Source organism: Podarcis liolepis (genome assembly GCF_965112155.1).
Source record: "Podarcis liolepis genome assembly, chromosome: 7".
NCBI lineage: Eukaryota > Metazoa > Chordata > Lepidosauria > Squamata > Lacertidae > Podarcis > Podarcis liolepis.
In genome coordinates, this window is record NC_139561.1 from 36,640,872 (window position 1) to 36,657,327 (window position 16,456).

General features: G+C 44.2%; 1 long non-coding RNA gene across 1 annotated transcript in view; it reads left to right on the forward strand.

Moving 5' to 3' along the window:
• The window catches only part of LOC310711669, a 98,502-nt gene that overhangs the window by 71,850 nt on the left and 10,196 nt on the right, over positions 1-16,456 (forward strand). Inside the window, exons 6-9 of the long non-coding RNA XR_014528559.1 lie at positions 4,318-4,396; positions 5,277-5,491; positions 9,778-9,889; positions 14,591-14,714. This is a non-coding gene — a long non-coding RNA (uncharacterized lncRNA). The remainder of the gene's footprint in view (positions 1-4,317; positions 4,397-5,276; positions 5,492-9,777; positions 9,890-14,590; positions 14,715-16,456) is intronic.

Genomic DNA, 16,456 nt, shown 5'->3' on the forward strand with positions numbered 1-16,456 from the left:
TCCTAAGGAAAACATTTTTCAGTGTTTCGCCCTCCGCAGTTCCTGAACTGGAAGGATGTTCTAGGAGTCAGCTTTTTACCAAAGTTGAGTGTGGGGGAGCAGCTAGGCACCCAGATAGGCATGGCAGCATCAGCCACCCACAAACGAGTAGCAGCCATTAGATGAAAATCTAGTGCAAACAGCTCACTTGCAAGCTTTGTAATAAACCTGATGCAATGCCTATTATGAAACCAGTACAGGTGTGATGAAGTGATGGGAAGATTTCAGCTCTATATCCCCATACCACACAACATACTTCCTGTCCCCATAATCCTATGTCTTCTTCCGTTCCATAAGAACGGAAAGGCCAGCAAAACATCTTGACTCTTATTTGAAAGGAGCCTGGATGGCAGTGGATATTTCGAGAACAGGAACTAGTTTGAAGTGCCCATCCAGTTAAGGCTGCCAACTCAGGAGCACCCCAGATCCTGAAATTTCAAGACCGAAACCTGAGAGCGACCCCTGCTGATTCTTCTTCTGCTTTCCCTGCTACCACTGAGCCCTGGAGATGGAGGTTAATTGGGAGAGGAGGGAGCAAAGGAAGGCAGCCCCCCTCCCCCTGCCGAGAGCCTATGTAATAATTCACAGACAGATCCTGTGGAGGTGAAGCTTACACACATAGTCTTAATTTAGTTTTAAAACAAAACAATGCACTCTCACCCACCTGGAGGGGACCAGGCAAACGTGGAGACTTCAGGTCAGCCTGGAGGTCCGGCAACCCTATCCCTAACATTTTACATGGGAATTTCCGTTCTCTGCAAGAAGGAACGCAGATCAACATAGGCCCAGGATCTCTAGCCAGAGTTAATTCTGTGTGAGTAATAAAATGGCTTCCAAGCCTGGATGTGTTTTTGGCACAACTGTTTTCCTTTTGTGTGTGTTTCCCCATTACTGGGACCTCCCAGAATGTAGGAAGGCTTTTTACTGGCAGCTGGAAATTCTAATGAATTCTTCTAACTTGACAAGAAAGCCACGAGGCCTACATGCACACACACACACAGCCCCTTCAAATCATACACATGACAGTAATTATCTCCTTTGCTGATGTCGAAAAAAAAGCCAAAGTTTGCGTCATGCTGGATACCTCCAATAATCATTTGCATGGAGATGTGGCGTCTGTGGCATCAGGACATCCCAGCGCCAGCACTGGGGCACATGCTGGCACAAAGGCTCAATTAACAGCAACGAAGCTGCAAGAGAACAGCTCAGGTGACGGAACGAAATCAGAATCTGAGTGTCAAGAAATGAGATGGCACACTAGCCTGTGTTCTGGGATGGTTGTTTTGTTTCTGTTTTCATGGATCGAGTGCTGAGGGAAATGACATCCATACTTGGTAAAGATTCCTGGGAACTGAGGCTGCTGCTAGTTGTTAGGAGGCCTCTATTGCCCTCACAGAGCTACAGTTCCCTGTGAAGAGGGATTGATTGTTAACCCACTCTGGGAATTGTAGCTCTGTGAGGGGACAGGAACACGTTTAGGAAACCTTACTTGGGTTCAGAAGTACCCAAACAGTATGTCCACATACTGATCTATGTAAGCAGCTTTCATGCTATGTTCCAGAAACTCCTGAGGCTCCTCAGGTAGATTAGAGGATTGGCAATAGCAGCTGTCAAGGCCCCAGCCCCAACCTCTCTGTGGTATAGTGGTTAGAGTGCTGGACTAAGACCTAGGAGACCAGAGTTCAAATCCCCACTCAGCTATGAAGCTTGGGCCAATCACTGTCTCTTTAAGTACCCTACCTCAAAGGGTTGTTTTCAAGATAAAAAAAAGGGGGGGAGAGAACTGCACACACCACCTTGATTTCCATGGTGAAAAGGTGGGATAGAAATGTTCAAATAAATAAAAAGGGGGGTTCGGTCTTGGGGCCACCATTTAAATTTCCCACAAATCCCCTGGAGTGATGTTTTGGGGAGCATTGTGGAAATTAAAATGGCAACTACCAGCCTTGCAGGGCTGATCCAGAGTGCTGCTTCTTCCACCACTGTTGCTGCTACTACTAGGTAAGCGGGCATGTATGGGCCTGAGCCTTAAACCCAGTGGCTAAACTTACCCAGAATCCTTTGCACCATGCAAGGGTTCTGTGGCAAACAGCCAGCGTGGAAAGGTGCAGGGGGGAGGGGAGGAGGAATTGATTTAGCTAATCCATTTCGAACACTTTATAAAGAAATGAATGCATGCATGCATGCTTTTCTGAGAGCAAAATCTGGGTTTCTCTTTGGCCCCAAAACTTGCACTTTTGTGTGAGCTGCAAAGTATGAGGAGCCACTGAGTCTCCTTTCATTCTCCCGAATTCCTTTTCTTCAATTCTTGACAATACCAAGGGGAGCTCTGTGGAATTCCGCCACCAGGGTGCGTTGGTAATGAAAGAGGAAAGACCAATATGTTGTGGCAATGTGATGTCTTGTCCGGACTCAAGTGGAAGGGGGAGCAAGGAGGAACAACATGTCACTTTTGATCCTGATTCTTCTGAGGAGGGACAGGATCAGGACCTCAAACTTACTTCTGAGAGCAAAAGGGAGGGAAACCGGCCCAGACACTTTTATAGAGGGAACCTTTTCTCGAGAAGAGACAAAACTAACAAGACACCTTAAACTTGTGTGGCAGCCTTTGAAAAAAAATAGAGAGTTCAAAAGGATGAAGCTTTCTAAATTCACAAGAAAGATGAAAAAGGAGCTGGAAGGCAAAGAACAAGAGGTACCCCTCCTCCGCCAACCTTGCTCTGGCCAAGCTGAATAAGCTGCATGGTCTTATAACAGATGGAAGGAAGATGCTTGAATTGGGCAGCTATAGGTGTGTGTGTGGGGGAATATGATTCTGTTTGCTTTTAAAGCCAAAAGTATCAGCTTTGCACTTTCTAAAACAATATGTGAACCAAATCGCAGCTATCCTTCAAAATCTGCAGCTATCTGACTTTTGCAATGCAGTTCTCCAACCAAACAGTATTTACTACTGTTGTTGTTGTTGTAAACCCTGTTTCCCTCCCAGAGCTACAGTTTCCACAATCAGTCCTTCACAGGAACTGATACACAACTGGAATTTGTAGCCCTGTGTGGGGAATAGGGGTCTTCTAACAACTATCAGAAACCTTAACAAACCACTGCTCCCAGAATTTTATGGGGGAAGCCATGACAGTTTAAGTGGTATCATAGTGCTCTAAATGGATGGTGTGAATTTGGCCTAAGTGTGGTGAAAGTGGTTTTGAAACAGATTCTCTGCCATCAAAGCAAATGCTGAAGGATGCAATTCTAATTCACTTCAACTGTGCTCTCGTTAGCAGCAAATTCTACATATGCCCTCATCACCCATTGCATGTTGAGTGGCACCCATCAGTCAGAATCAGGCTTGCCAGGTGCCAACAAAGACAACCCAGATACCACCCTTTAACCCTGAGATTTTGGCAGTTGAGAAAAGCAGCCTAAATTCCAGGTTTTATATTCCATTCTGTTCTGAAGGAGAGCTGTGTTTTGGTTCATGTTAAAATGAAAACCAAACTTAATTTCTTCAGCACCCATAGCCTTAATCCTTGATTAATTCCTATCTTTCCTCTCCTTCAGCAAATCATCAGCTATTTCCTCAGCCATTCCCCCCTCTCTTTTAATTGTATTGTTATTTTAAAACAAAAACAGGGAGGGGGCAATTACAGGCAATTGCAAGGGTAAGAACATTGCTGGGAAGGAGCATGCTACATCATAAATTCATCTGGGATGTACGGTAAATCAATGGCCAGATGTCTCTCCACATGTGACCATGTGTCTTGATTTTTTTCTTAGGCTAAGAGACATTTTGAGGGCACATCTAGATTTGTGTGTGGAAGGTGTGTGTATAAAAAATGAGCCTCTGATTTTAGGTGGGGCTGGGCATCTGAATTCATTTATTCATGGTCTCAGGGCATATGGCACACAGGTCTGCAGAGATGTAAGCCCCAAAGCATATTGCCCCATTTTGCCATCAGACCCTTTAGAATGTTTGTAGAATGAGAAACATTACGAAATATGTTCCCTGGTAGTCTCTAGGGTTGGCCAAAGTGATTCATGCTTTCTCAAACAGGCTTAATGGTCCACATGTGTTTAGACTTCTTGAAACTGCTGTTTGGGGGCAGGGGGAAGGCTTAGCTGGATGGGTTTAACAGCAAGACCAAATCTTGTCAAAAACAACAACCTAACTTCCAGTTCAGATTGGGAATTTAACATCCTCTTTTTATGTATTTTTATTATTTTCTCAAAGGCTTCCCATTTTAATTACAAAACTGATTTGAAACTTCTTTTTTATTGTCTCAGCTGCCTCTGAGATTCTTCACTGGATACTGAATTACAACTGATGATCTTTTAGTGCAATCCTATGTAGATTTACCCAGAAGTAAGTGCCTGACGTGGAAGAGGGAAAAGGATGGGGGGTGTTAGGCCCACTGTGGCCAATTAGAGAATCATAGAGTTGTAGAGTTGGAAGGTACCCTGAGGGTCACCTGGTCTAAACTCCTGCAATTCAAGAATCTCAACTAGATCATATGTGACAGATAACCATCCAACCTCTGCTTAAACATGAAGAGAAGAGGTATCCCATCCCATCTCACCTCACTTTGAACATTGCACTGAGTTTATTAACGCTTAGTCCCAGGTGAAAGTTCATAGGATCGTAGCCATAAAAAGCTTTGCAGGAATTCTCTTTTCACAGTCACCTGGCATTCAGAGGCATGCTTCCTCTCACAGTGAAGGTAGACTATAGCTGCCATGGATAGTAGCAACTGATAGATTTACCCTCTGTGAAATAGACCCTTGATAAGGGTCTTGGTGCCCTACTCAAGACTTAAGGAAGCTGTGGTGGACTTTGGACTCTCAAATTCCAGCAGCAGCCTATGTGATGGTAAATTTCGGCACCCTCTGCCACTCCATTCTACATCATTGTTGCAGCCCTGGCACCCAGTGCAGCCCAACTGACCATGCTACCCTAAAACCACCTCTGAAGGAAAGACATCAGCTCAGTGGTGGAGCATCTGCTTTAATGCAGAAGGTCTCAGGTTCAATCCTTGGGGTCTCCAGGTAAGACTGTGAATGTTCCCTCTCTGAAACCTTGCTGCCAGTCCATGTAGAGAATATTGAGCTGAATGTCCTAACTCAATAAGGCACTAGGCAGTTTCTTACATTACTGTAAGATGAGGGGGAGATGTCTTGTGGTATTACTAAGCAGCACCTTTTTTCTTCTCTTCTCTTTTTCTTCTGTCAATGGCGTTTGGCTTCAGAGAGTTTTTTCCCTTTCTGGGTTGCATCAAAGCACGTCCTGCCTCATCGCACCTTAGAGCATCCTCAGAGCGCAGTGACATGATCTGTGCCAGCCCACCTGGAAACACAACCGTTACAAAGCAGCAGCATCACCGATTCTCTTTCTACTTCTGCCATCAATGAACTGGAGAAAACAAGAGGCAGGAGCAGGCCAAACAGTGGGGATGCAGGCAGGGTAAGAATCGCTTTCTTTGTAAGGATAGAGGATGTAAGCCAAAATTCACCCCCCTGTCTTGTCAGCGAAGTTCCAGGCGTCAGCAGAGGATGCTGGCTGAACTTTGCCACTTTCTTCATAACATACTACATCTCACGTGGCAGAGCCCTCATCTTACCCCCATGATAGAGGTGACATGATAGAAGTTTATAAAACCATGCACGGCATGGAGTAAGTGGAGAGAGAAAAACTTTTCTCTCTCATAACACTAGAACTCATGGACATCCAATGAAGCTGAACGTTGGAAGATTCAGGACATTCTCGCTGCATTCTCGCCTCGGTATCCAGAGACGTTCATAGGAGCTTCCTCAGGCCAGGTCAGAATCTTTTATTTTGCTCACAGCAGCAGTTGATTTAATCCCGTATTTCATATTTTGTGTTCTCTTTTAATATGTGTTATTGTAGGCAACCAATTAATCACTGTTTCTTTTATTAGTTTGCCAGATTGCATCACTGCAGTTAGATTCATTATTTCCAATTGTTCCCAAAAGTTCCTAACTGTTTCCAATTTCTTTGGCTCTCTTTGCTCTTTCCATGCTTTGGCGTAGAGTGTCCTGGCTATGGCCATTATATACAAAATCCGTTCTTGATTTTGTTTTATACTGTCTTGGCCTTGCTTGGCCTTGGCATGCTTAAGATTCTTTTTTCCAAGAAATACTTGGGTCCAAACTAGACACAATGGGAGCTCCGTCAGGATGCAGATCCAGGAGACCCATGGCTGAGGCTGGGCTACGCAGGTGTAACTCCCCATCCTCAGCTCAGATATGGGACCCAGCTGCCTGAGCCAAGCCTAGCAGATTGTAAACCCTAAAAAAGGGGTGTTCTGGCAGCAGGACCAGAGACAGGGGTCTTAGGTGGGATTCTAAGATTGTTTAGCTTAACCTATGACAACCTGTCATAGGTTAAGCCAGCAAAAAGGATGATATAACTCAAAGACTATTTTAAGGGCTTGTTTTCCCTCTGCCAGGCTTAGGCCTGCTCAGCCAGCAGCAGCCTTGCTCCTAAACAAATTTTGGAACTGGGCGTCCCTATTTTTATCAAAGAAAGGTTGGAGGGTATGGAGTTATGTGACCCCCAAGCCGAGGAGATAAGTACTGTAACTATACAATCTTTAGAAGACACCTGAAAGCAGCCCTGTATAGGATGTTTTTTAAATGTTTAATGTTGTTTGTGGTTTTATATATGTTGGAAAGCTGCCCAGAGTGGCTGGGGCAACCCAGTCAGGTGGGTGGGGTATAAATAATAAATTTATTATTATTATAGAATCGGACGTCCCTATTTTTATTGGAGAAATTTTGGAAGGCGTGGTGAATTGTTTGTCTGCTGGGTGTTGTTCCTTCTCAGGTCTAGCTCATGAAGAGGCTTATTTACTGGCAATGCAGCAGCGTAGATTTATGTTTGCACCGTTTACATTCACACCGTGCTCACATTTGTTCTTGTCAGTCAAGTAGTGATCTATTAATCAAACAGGACGCCTGGGGTGTTCATTACAAAAAAAAAAAGGTATGAAGACTGAATATGAATGGTAATTTTAGTGCTTTTGACAAACAAGGATTGTTAAGCCCCCCTGCCCCCATGCACTATCAATTCATTATTAAGGGCTTGCTTGTAGTTAAGTGACAAGAACCCCAAATCTCTTATTCAGTCACTGACATGGCAGTTTATTCCTGCTCACCCCACCCAACCCCAGTTCTGTTCATTCAGTGCCTAAGAATCCCCGCTGCTCTTCCCAGCATGCACTGCTGTGTGACCCTTGACCTCTGGCAGTGATTAATTGTCTTAGTGTCATAGCAATCACCTTGCTCTCTCTGATCCACGCTCACTTTGTTCTCTCTGATCCTCGCTCACTTTTTCTCGCCAGATCTCTCTCCCCCCCCATTTTTTAAAAATCTCTCCAGTATCCTGGTTACTGTAAAACAAATTAAGAGAAATGGCCTGTTGCTGGACCCCAAATCTCTTAATTCTTGATTCTGAGGCAGCTTTCTGCTCATGTTCTTTTTTTTCTTTTTCTTTTACCTTGGATCTGATGAACTTGGAGGAGGTGATCTGCATCTGTGTCTGGACTCTAGCATACCCTCCAAGTGTCCTGGTTTTCCAGGGACAGTCCCAGAACTATGAAAGTCATCCCAGCTTCTGATTTAATACCGGAATGTCCCTATTTCCGCTGCCAGGGCCGCCAGAACTAAGCTCACGGAGGAGGAGGAGACTGTGCTTCTCCCAAGCTGCAGCGGAAGCTGCGAGAGAGCACCCGGCCTCCCCATGCCCGCTGCTGCCAGGCTCCTCCATTGGACAGTTCGTGGCGGCGGCTGGCGAGTAGTCAAGGAGGAGAAGCTGCGGCTGCTGCAGCAGGAAAGGGGGAGGAAAGCAGAGCAAAAGGAGTCTTGATTTTTAAAAAATGTGCTTTATGTGTCCGCATCTAATCTTGCCCCTTTCTAAAATTTATTTATTGATGTGTGCTTTACTTTTTGTAAATCTACCAAATAATAAAATAAAATTGGGATTAAAGGGTTTTCTCTGGATGGCGGAAGGTGTGTGTCCCTTGGTGAAGTGGCGGCGGCACTTGCCCTACTTCTGATAGGAAATGCTGTGGGGGGAGGGATGGAGACAAAAATGGGCTCTGTTTGAGGAGGGTCAGTTTGGGGTGTGGGGAATGTCCCTATTTTCATCTGAGGAATGTTGGAGGGTATGCTCTAGGCTGGGCAGAAAGGCAGGTCTGTGGCAAGACTCCTGCCTGGCACCCTGCAGATTTGCTGCCAGTCGGTGTAGTCAGTATTGAGCAAGATTGGACAATGATCTGCTTCCAGACTTGCCGCTGTTTTCAAGGTTCAATTAATAAGGGAGGTCTTGCGCAATGAACTCATTTCCCTTAAAGAACAAACTTTCTGCGAGAAGGAAAGTGGTGGGGGAAATCCGCTAGAAAGTGTGGACGAACATTAGCTTTGGCACACAATGGCCACATCTACAGTATACATGTAAAGCACACAGCTGTCCTAAAATTAAAATAAAATATCATGGGAGCTGTAGTTTACCTCTCAAAGAGCTACAATTCCCAATACCCATAATGTGCTTTACATGATGGTGTGGATGTAGCCGAGGACATCTAACCCCCATGCAAACAAATTGGAATGAACTCCCATTAAATATCCAGCATGACTAATCTCCTTGAAAACAAACAGGGTGACTGGTCAATAAACAGCCCGCCAGAAAGCACCCAAAGGCAGCCTCAAATGCTCTCTTCTCTTTGGCTAGAGCAAAAGGGAGACCCAAGGCTCTCTCCACAAGCCAAGGCTCACTGTTCATCTGTGCCCATTGTGTCTGCGTTGAACAAGAGCTTGTTATCTCTGGTGACATAAGGGTGAAAAGACAGGTAAATATCCACCTCTTAGGCTCACTCAAATCACACAAGGAACCTTTTGCCTGTGAGTGAAGGTTGCTGTGTTTAGGACTTTTTAGTTTAGAGAAAAGATGAGCAAAAGGTGTCAAGTTTATAAAATTATTCATGGCATGGAGAAAGTGGATAGAGAGAAGGCCCTCCTCCCTCTTATAACACTCAAACTCATGGACATCCAATGAAGATTCAGGACAGATAAAAGAAAGAACTTCTTCAGGCAGCACTGAGTTAAACTATGGAACCGGTTTAGATGCCTTTTGAAGAGGATTAGACAAATTAATGGAGGAGAAGGCTATGGATGGCCACTAGCCATGATGACTGTGCTCAGCCCACATAGTCAGAGACAGCAATGTTTCTGAATATCAGTTGCTGGAAACCACATTTATTTCTGCCAAATCCTTCTAAAACAGAATTAGCAGAAACAATATCAATCCACTTTCGGGTTGTTGTTTTTTATAAAAAAACAAAAAAAAACCAGAAGTGAGGGAAAACACTTAGCAGTTTTACATTCTTGATTCTGCTACTGAGGATGGATGCGTTAGCTGTGTGGTATCTTTGTGACACTTGTTCAAGCATGGTGTGATTGTTAATTATTTCCCTCCAACGCTTTAATGTTGATTTGACAGGTTGTCAGGTTGTTTCTCTCTCTCCCCCTCCCCCAGCATTGCCTTGTCTATTTTGCAAAAGTATTGCACATGGTTGTGGTTGAAGAAATGTAAGCATATGCCTGTGTGTGTGTGTGTTTAAATCGTGCAATGAAATTAAATGGTGTACGACAAGAATATTCTTTAAATAAGCCTTTAATGTGTGTGACACCTTTTGGAGGAAATAATGGAAGCTGGTTTTGTATTTACAGCTGCAGTTTCTACAACCAGTCCTGTATTGATTCTGCAAACCCCTTATTAACACCTGGCTGCGCTTTTGCAGTTTGCTGTTTGCCTGTGAGATTAACCCGGACAATTGCTTAAGTGAGTACAACTGCTCCCATGGTCCCGAGGTGATAGAAACCCTCCCCCCCATCTGCAGTCTATCTGAAGGAGATAATAAGTTTCAACAGAAGGCTGTGTAGTGGTGCTGTATCTTTGGAACTCTCTCCTAGCTTTTAAGTGTACCTTGAAAATGTATTTGTCTGAAACAGCAATCAATTAAATGGCTTTAAAATGTTTTTAAGTGCTTTGACTTGGCTTTTAAACGGCTTTAGACCTGTTTTAGGTTTTGTGATTAGATTGTCTCCTTGGTATTTTAAAGATTGTTTTATGGAGTTAATTATCTTCTGTAAGATGCCTAAGAAGTGCAAATCCCTGAAAAATGGCATACATTTTTAAACAAAATAGTTTGTGGATCTTGACGACTGGTGGAATTCCAAAGGTGTGCCACTTGATTGTTTCTACAGATATTCTGCTCCAGTCTTCTCTGAGCACCTAGAAGTACTGCTCTTCCATAGAGCTATGCCTAACCTCTCTGCATTACTCATTGCTGTGGATGTGTTTCCTTTTAATCACGCCCCATCTGCACTAAACATTAAAGTGGCATGATACAGCCATAGCTTCCCTTGTAGAGCTTTAAACAGTCATAGATTTCACCCCAGGGAATCCTAGGAACTGTAGTTTGTTAAAGGTGCTGAGAGTTGTTAGGAGATTCCTATTCGCCTCCCAGAGCTATGTTGCTTTGCCATTTGAACTTAATGGCCCCAGATTCCTCCAGGCAGATCTTCCTCGGCAAAGTCATGTTAAATGCGCAGAACTGGAAATTTCCCAAGCAGCGGTGCATTGATAAAATTTGGGAGATTTGAATTACGTACCAACTCACTCTACAAGTGCAGTGTGCAGCAGTCCAATTTTTTAAAAGATGTTATGACTGCCGTGGCTTCCGTTTTATCTCCTTGGTGGAAGCTCTTCAAGATTCTGACCACATTCCAATCAAATGCAGATGTAGGTATATATTTTTCTGACTGCAATTGCATTATATAACTTACGTGCTGAAGCTCTCTTAGCGCAGATGAACGCATCTGGTTGTGCTGATGCAGGTGTACCATGACGTTTTTTTCTTCCTGAGCTCCTCCCAGTGGGCATCAGTCTCCCGTTAGATCTTGCATCTTTCAAAAATTCTGTTTTCAATGCCATGTGCATTTTCACACACACTTTATCCCATTATGTGCATTTTTGTACGCATTGCTCAGCTGGAGAACTGCATTGCAAAATCTGGAGTAGTATAGATTACAAAGGATGGCTGCATTTCAGTTTGCACGTTGTTTTGAAAGTTGGTAAGGTTCCCCTTTCCAAGTGAACTGAACCTAATTTCTGCCCCTGCCAACCCTATCAAACTCTATGGGGCCTAAGTTAGCCATGGCTCAAGTCTCATTGATTTCAATGGGAGCTCAATCCAGCTACCTGAAGCTTGGATCCAACCTGTTGTCTTGACAGATGATTGACAGAGGTGCAGTATATCCTGTGGCTTCTTTGGACTAGGCAAGTCATCTTAGATTTCTTTGACATGTTAGAGAGTTGAGAAGCTGCTCCATTTCAAAGCACACAGATAGGACGTCGGTATGTGCCCGCGCACCGACGTCTTCAGATGTTTGCTAAGGTTGGATACATGATCTTGTTTGGCTTAACAAGCAAACAGTACGATCGCCTTGTCCCTTGGCATTCTTAGAAACCAGGGTGAATCATTGAGGAAAATCCCCCCCCCCTTTACGTTCCTTCCATGCGAGCAAAGAGAAACCTCCCTCCCTCTCCTCTCTCCCTTCTCTTTGGCTGGAGTTCCTTGTGTACTTGGAACACTCTGCTGAGCTCGTGAGCTCTTGACAAGTGCGTGAGGATCAGAGACACCAAATACCTGGGCTGCGGCCGCAACAATTATATTTTCCAAACGTTTAAGGGTGTTTAACAGCTAGGAATGCTAATTCCGTGCACTTTTACCGCTTGGTGGCTACTGGTAGCTTGTCAACATGTGGAGCTGCTTTGCCTCAGCTTCTCTCTAGGCTTGCATGCTGTGGAGTGCAAGTAATATGTTTAGCGTGCGGTTATTGCAAACAAAAGGAAAGCCAGTGTGGCTTAGTGGTCAGTGTTGAACTAGGAACAGAAAGATTCCCGTTCAAGTCCTCCTCACTTGCCCACAAAGCTTATTGAGTGAATTTTCGGCCAACTATTCTCTCTTAGCATGTCCCCCCTCCTAGGGTTGTTGTGAGGATAAAAAGGCTGGGGAGATGAACTTTCCTGTGGTGCAAATAGCGGGTTGTATCTAATGTTAGGCCTACTCAGAGTAGACAAATTGCATTTAATAGGGATTGCTAGCTTAGGTCCATAAATAATGTTGGTAAAACTTGGTTGATTGCAACCAAGGGTTGTTAACAGACCAGAGAAAATTTGGCTTGATGGGGGCGGAAAGAGCAGTTTTCATCTCCTCCTTCAACCTTTTTTTTTAATTTTAAAAAAAGGAAGAAGTTGTGTCTCTTTGCTGCATAGACCGTTTTTAGTTTGTCTGTGCCTAGGACCCACAGCCAATAGGTGGGCCTGCCCCTACTCTCTGTTCTTAGACTCATTCTGGGTTCCACCCCTTGGCATACCTTATTTAAAGAGTTAGTGACCTTGAACATAAATAGTTGAGAGACAGCATTGCCCTGTGGTTAGAGTGCTGGGCTAAGACCCAGGCTGCAAAGCTTACTAGGTGACATTGGTAAGTCACTATCACTCAGCCTGACTATCTTCCAACCTTGCAGGGTTGTTGTGATGATAAAAGGAAGTTGAGTGTGGGGACTGTGCTCCCTGAACAAGGAGTAGCTGGATTAAAATGCAATGAGTAAATTAATTAGGTCCATGTCCAGGCCTAAAACCTCAGTGCCTAGGGCTTGCCGATCGTATGGTCGGCGGTTTGAATCCCCGTGGCGGGGTGAGCTCCTGTCTTTTGGTCCCAGCTCCTGCCCACCTAGCAGTTCGAAAGCACCCCTGAGTGCAAGTAGATAAATAGGTACCGCTTTATAGTGGGAAGGTAAATGGTGTTTCTGTGTGCTGCGCTGGTGCTGGCTCTCCAGAGATGCTTCGTCACGCTGGCCACGTGACCCAGAAGTGTCTCCGGACAGCGCTGGCCCCCGGCCTCTTAAGTGAGATGGGCGCACAACCCTAGAGTCGGACACGACTGGCCCGTACAGGCAGGGGTACCTTTATCTTTACCTTTACCAGGCTAAAATACATATTTCTCTCTGTTTGTGTTTTGGGGGCCAGAAAGAGAAGAGCTACATCTCACTTTTCACACACTGCAGCCTTGCTCCAAATTATAAGGATATATGAGGAGAGCCCTGCTGGATAGGAGCAAAGGCTTAGCTTAGTCAGCCTCCTGGGGTGCAACAAGATAAGGGTTTAATACTGTAAACAAGTGGTAGTGGTGGTGATTATTATTATTATTAATAATAATAATAATAATAATTACCTGTCCTTCAGCCTAAAGTCCCAGGGCAGATTGCAGCATTTAAAACACATTATTAAAAGCCATTTAAAACAACTTAAAACCACAGGACTAAGGTGGGACTTAAAAATATGCCTCTACATTGTCAAAAGCCAAGGTAAAGAAGGCTGTATAATGAAAGTGCCAGACTCACCCATGTGGGGAGGGAGTTCCACAACTTAGGGGCTGCCACAGAGAATGCCTTCTCCCAGGCTACCGCACTCCCCAAGCTGCTGAGGGTGGAGGAAATACCCAGAGGGCCCCCTCTGCCAATCATAACGCCCAAGAGGGTGTGCTGGGAAGGAGATGGCCTTTCAGGTATTTGGGACCTGCATCATTGTTCAGACATAATAAGTGCATTGTTGGTAACAGTGTTTAAATTTATCAGACCTTATCTGGGAAGCAGCAATCAAGAGTAAATGTGGAATGCTGGGGGGAGATATTTGGGCTGTCATTCGGATGCCAGCAATGCAATGTAGGCATTAGGGATTTAATGGCAAATATACCTAATCTGTACTTTCCAAAACAATCCAGGAACCAAAATACAGCCATTCACAAGCCATTCACTCCAAAATTTGCAGTTCAGTTCCCCTGCTGGGTAATGTCTATGAAAAACTGCACATACCAAAGCATGCATACAACAAATGTATTTGTTATTAAACATAACATACCAAAATGCATTACATTGGAGAAAACTGGCTTTGCAGAAATGTGTGGGACCTCTCTGTACAAAAACAAGCCCTTCATCCCATTGTAGTCAGGAGGTGTTATCTACTGTGGAGCTATCTTCATGCATAAGAACAAAGGACAATGATGGTTGAAGGGGACATTCTCTTGCTTGGTGGCTTGTGAGTCATAGCCAATGTCTGACATGGGAAAAATAACTTTACTGGGTGACCTTGGAGGAATGTGTGGTCTGTTGGCTCCCAAGGTTATGGCTCTTTGGAGATGAGAGGCAGGTTTTGTTGTCCTGGGATCGGCAAGTATTTGAATGTAATAATAAATACTTCAGGAATGATAGTTTTCAAGGGAACAGATAAAGTTAAGTAGGAAGAAAGGACACATACCATGATGTTTATAACCACTGTGTTATCTTGCCAGTCAGCAAGAATAAAAACGGTGGAGTCCTAAAGAGATTGGGGGGGGGGGCAGAAATCCCATAGCGATGAGTCCATCTGCATGCCTTAATCTTAAGCAATCCATCCTTTATCCCCTTATTTTTTTAGTCTCACTAGGCATTCAATAACAGTGATAGAGCCTGGGATGGCAGCAGCAGCTGCCTGGAGGACTCCCAAGGAGAGGGAGAGGAAGCTGAGGGACCACTCCAGAAGGGAAGGTGTTTGAAAAAGGGTGAGATGCTGTCAGCTCTGCAGGCAAAGGGTGATATAACTGGGCTCCTGAGCCCCACAGGGGTGCTGCGGAAAGAATATAGTTGGTCAAGGGAGCTGTGGACTCAAAAAGGTTGAAAACCTCTGTTCTAGGGAGTTTCAGACACTTACCCAGGGTCTGTGTGTCTTTTTGGAAAATAAGGCACAGCGGTTAAAAAGCAGAGACATCACCTTGCTAACAAATGCCCGTATAGTTAAAGCTATGGTTTTCCCAGTAGTGATGTATGGAAGTGAAAGCTGGACCATTAAGAAGGCTGATTGCCGAAGAATTGATGCTTTTGAATTATGGTGCTGGAGGAGACTCTTGAGAGTCCCATGGACTGCAAGAAGATCAAACCTATCCATTCTTAAGCAAATCAGCCCTGAGTGCTCACTGGAAGGACAGATCCTGAAGCTGAGGCTCCAATACTTTGGCCACCTCATGAGAAGAGAAGACTCCCTGGAAAAGACCCTGATGCTGGGAAAGATGGAGGGCATTAGGAGAAGGGGATGACAGAGGACGAGATGGTTGGACAGTGTTCTCGAAGGTATCAGCATGAGTTTGACCAAACTGCGGGAGGCAGTGGAAGACAGGAGTGCCTGGTGTGCTCTGGTCCATGGGGTCACGAAGAGTTGGACACGACTAAACAACTAAACAACAACACAACCTGAGCCTATGATGGAGGGGTCCCCAGTATTACACTCAAAGAGGGCCTTGCCTCTTCCAGAAGCGCAGCATTGGGTTCAGACATCAGCTATTTTTCTCTGCCTCTTGCTCTCTGCTTGTCACATAACATCTTCCTCTCAGATTCTAAACCACAGTTGCTTTTCCTGAGGTGTGAAAGGAGTCCCACCCCATAGTTGCCTCACAGAGATTCCTGGTGATCCATTGTTGTGCTAACGGTTCATTGCCCCACAGGCTAACACTTCCAAGGAAATTAGTCTGAGTTATTCCATGGGATTTGTTAGGTGTTGAAATACACAGTTTAGGAAGTTTGCCTAGCTAAATTAATTATTTCACATATGTTAATTCCAGAGAATTAAAAGCATCCAACACACATCTTAACACACATGGGTCTGGCAACAGACTGGCCTTAATTAAATTCTAACACTAACTTGATCTGGAATTTAGGGTGACTTGCACCCACAGATTCATAACAATACAAAGCTAAGGAGCTTTCCAAGCAATTCAGATAATATGCAGGATTGTATCTTGTTTTTTGCTTTTCAGAATCAAATTGGATAATTCTTAATAGATGGCAGTCATTATTCCCCCTTATCAACTCAAATTTTCTTTCAGGAATATGTTGTTCCTGTTGATCTTATTTTTAAAAATATAATATACTGCCTCCCGTTTGATAATGTTAGAATATAGGAGTGAAGCCGCAATATATGTATTAATTGTCACTTAGGAAGATATTCAGCTACATTTTATGCAGAGAAGGTCAATTGTAATTAATGGAGCTAACTTAGGGCTCACCCAGATTTGTGTTTATCCAGCACCTAGAAAGCATGGATCCAAGCAATTTTCCATTTGTCTTGAAATTTCTTGGCACAGGTCTGAGTGTGCCCTTGCCCCACTGCTTTTATTAGTGATAAATTGGAGCAAACATCAATCTGGAGAAAACCCAATTTCTCTTCTTTGCCTCCAAATTTCACTTTGATCTAAATTCGCTGTATAAACAAAAATTGGGCATTTAAGATTCCATAGGCCAGTTTTAAAAA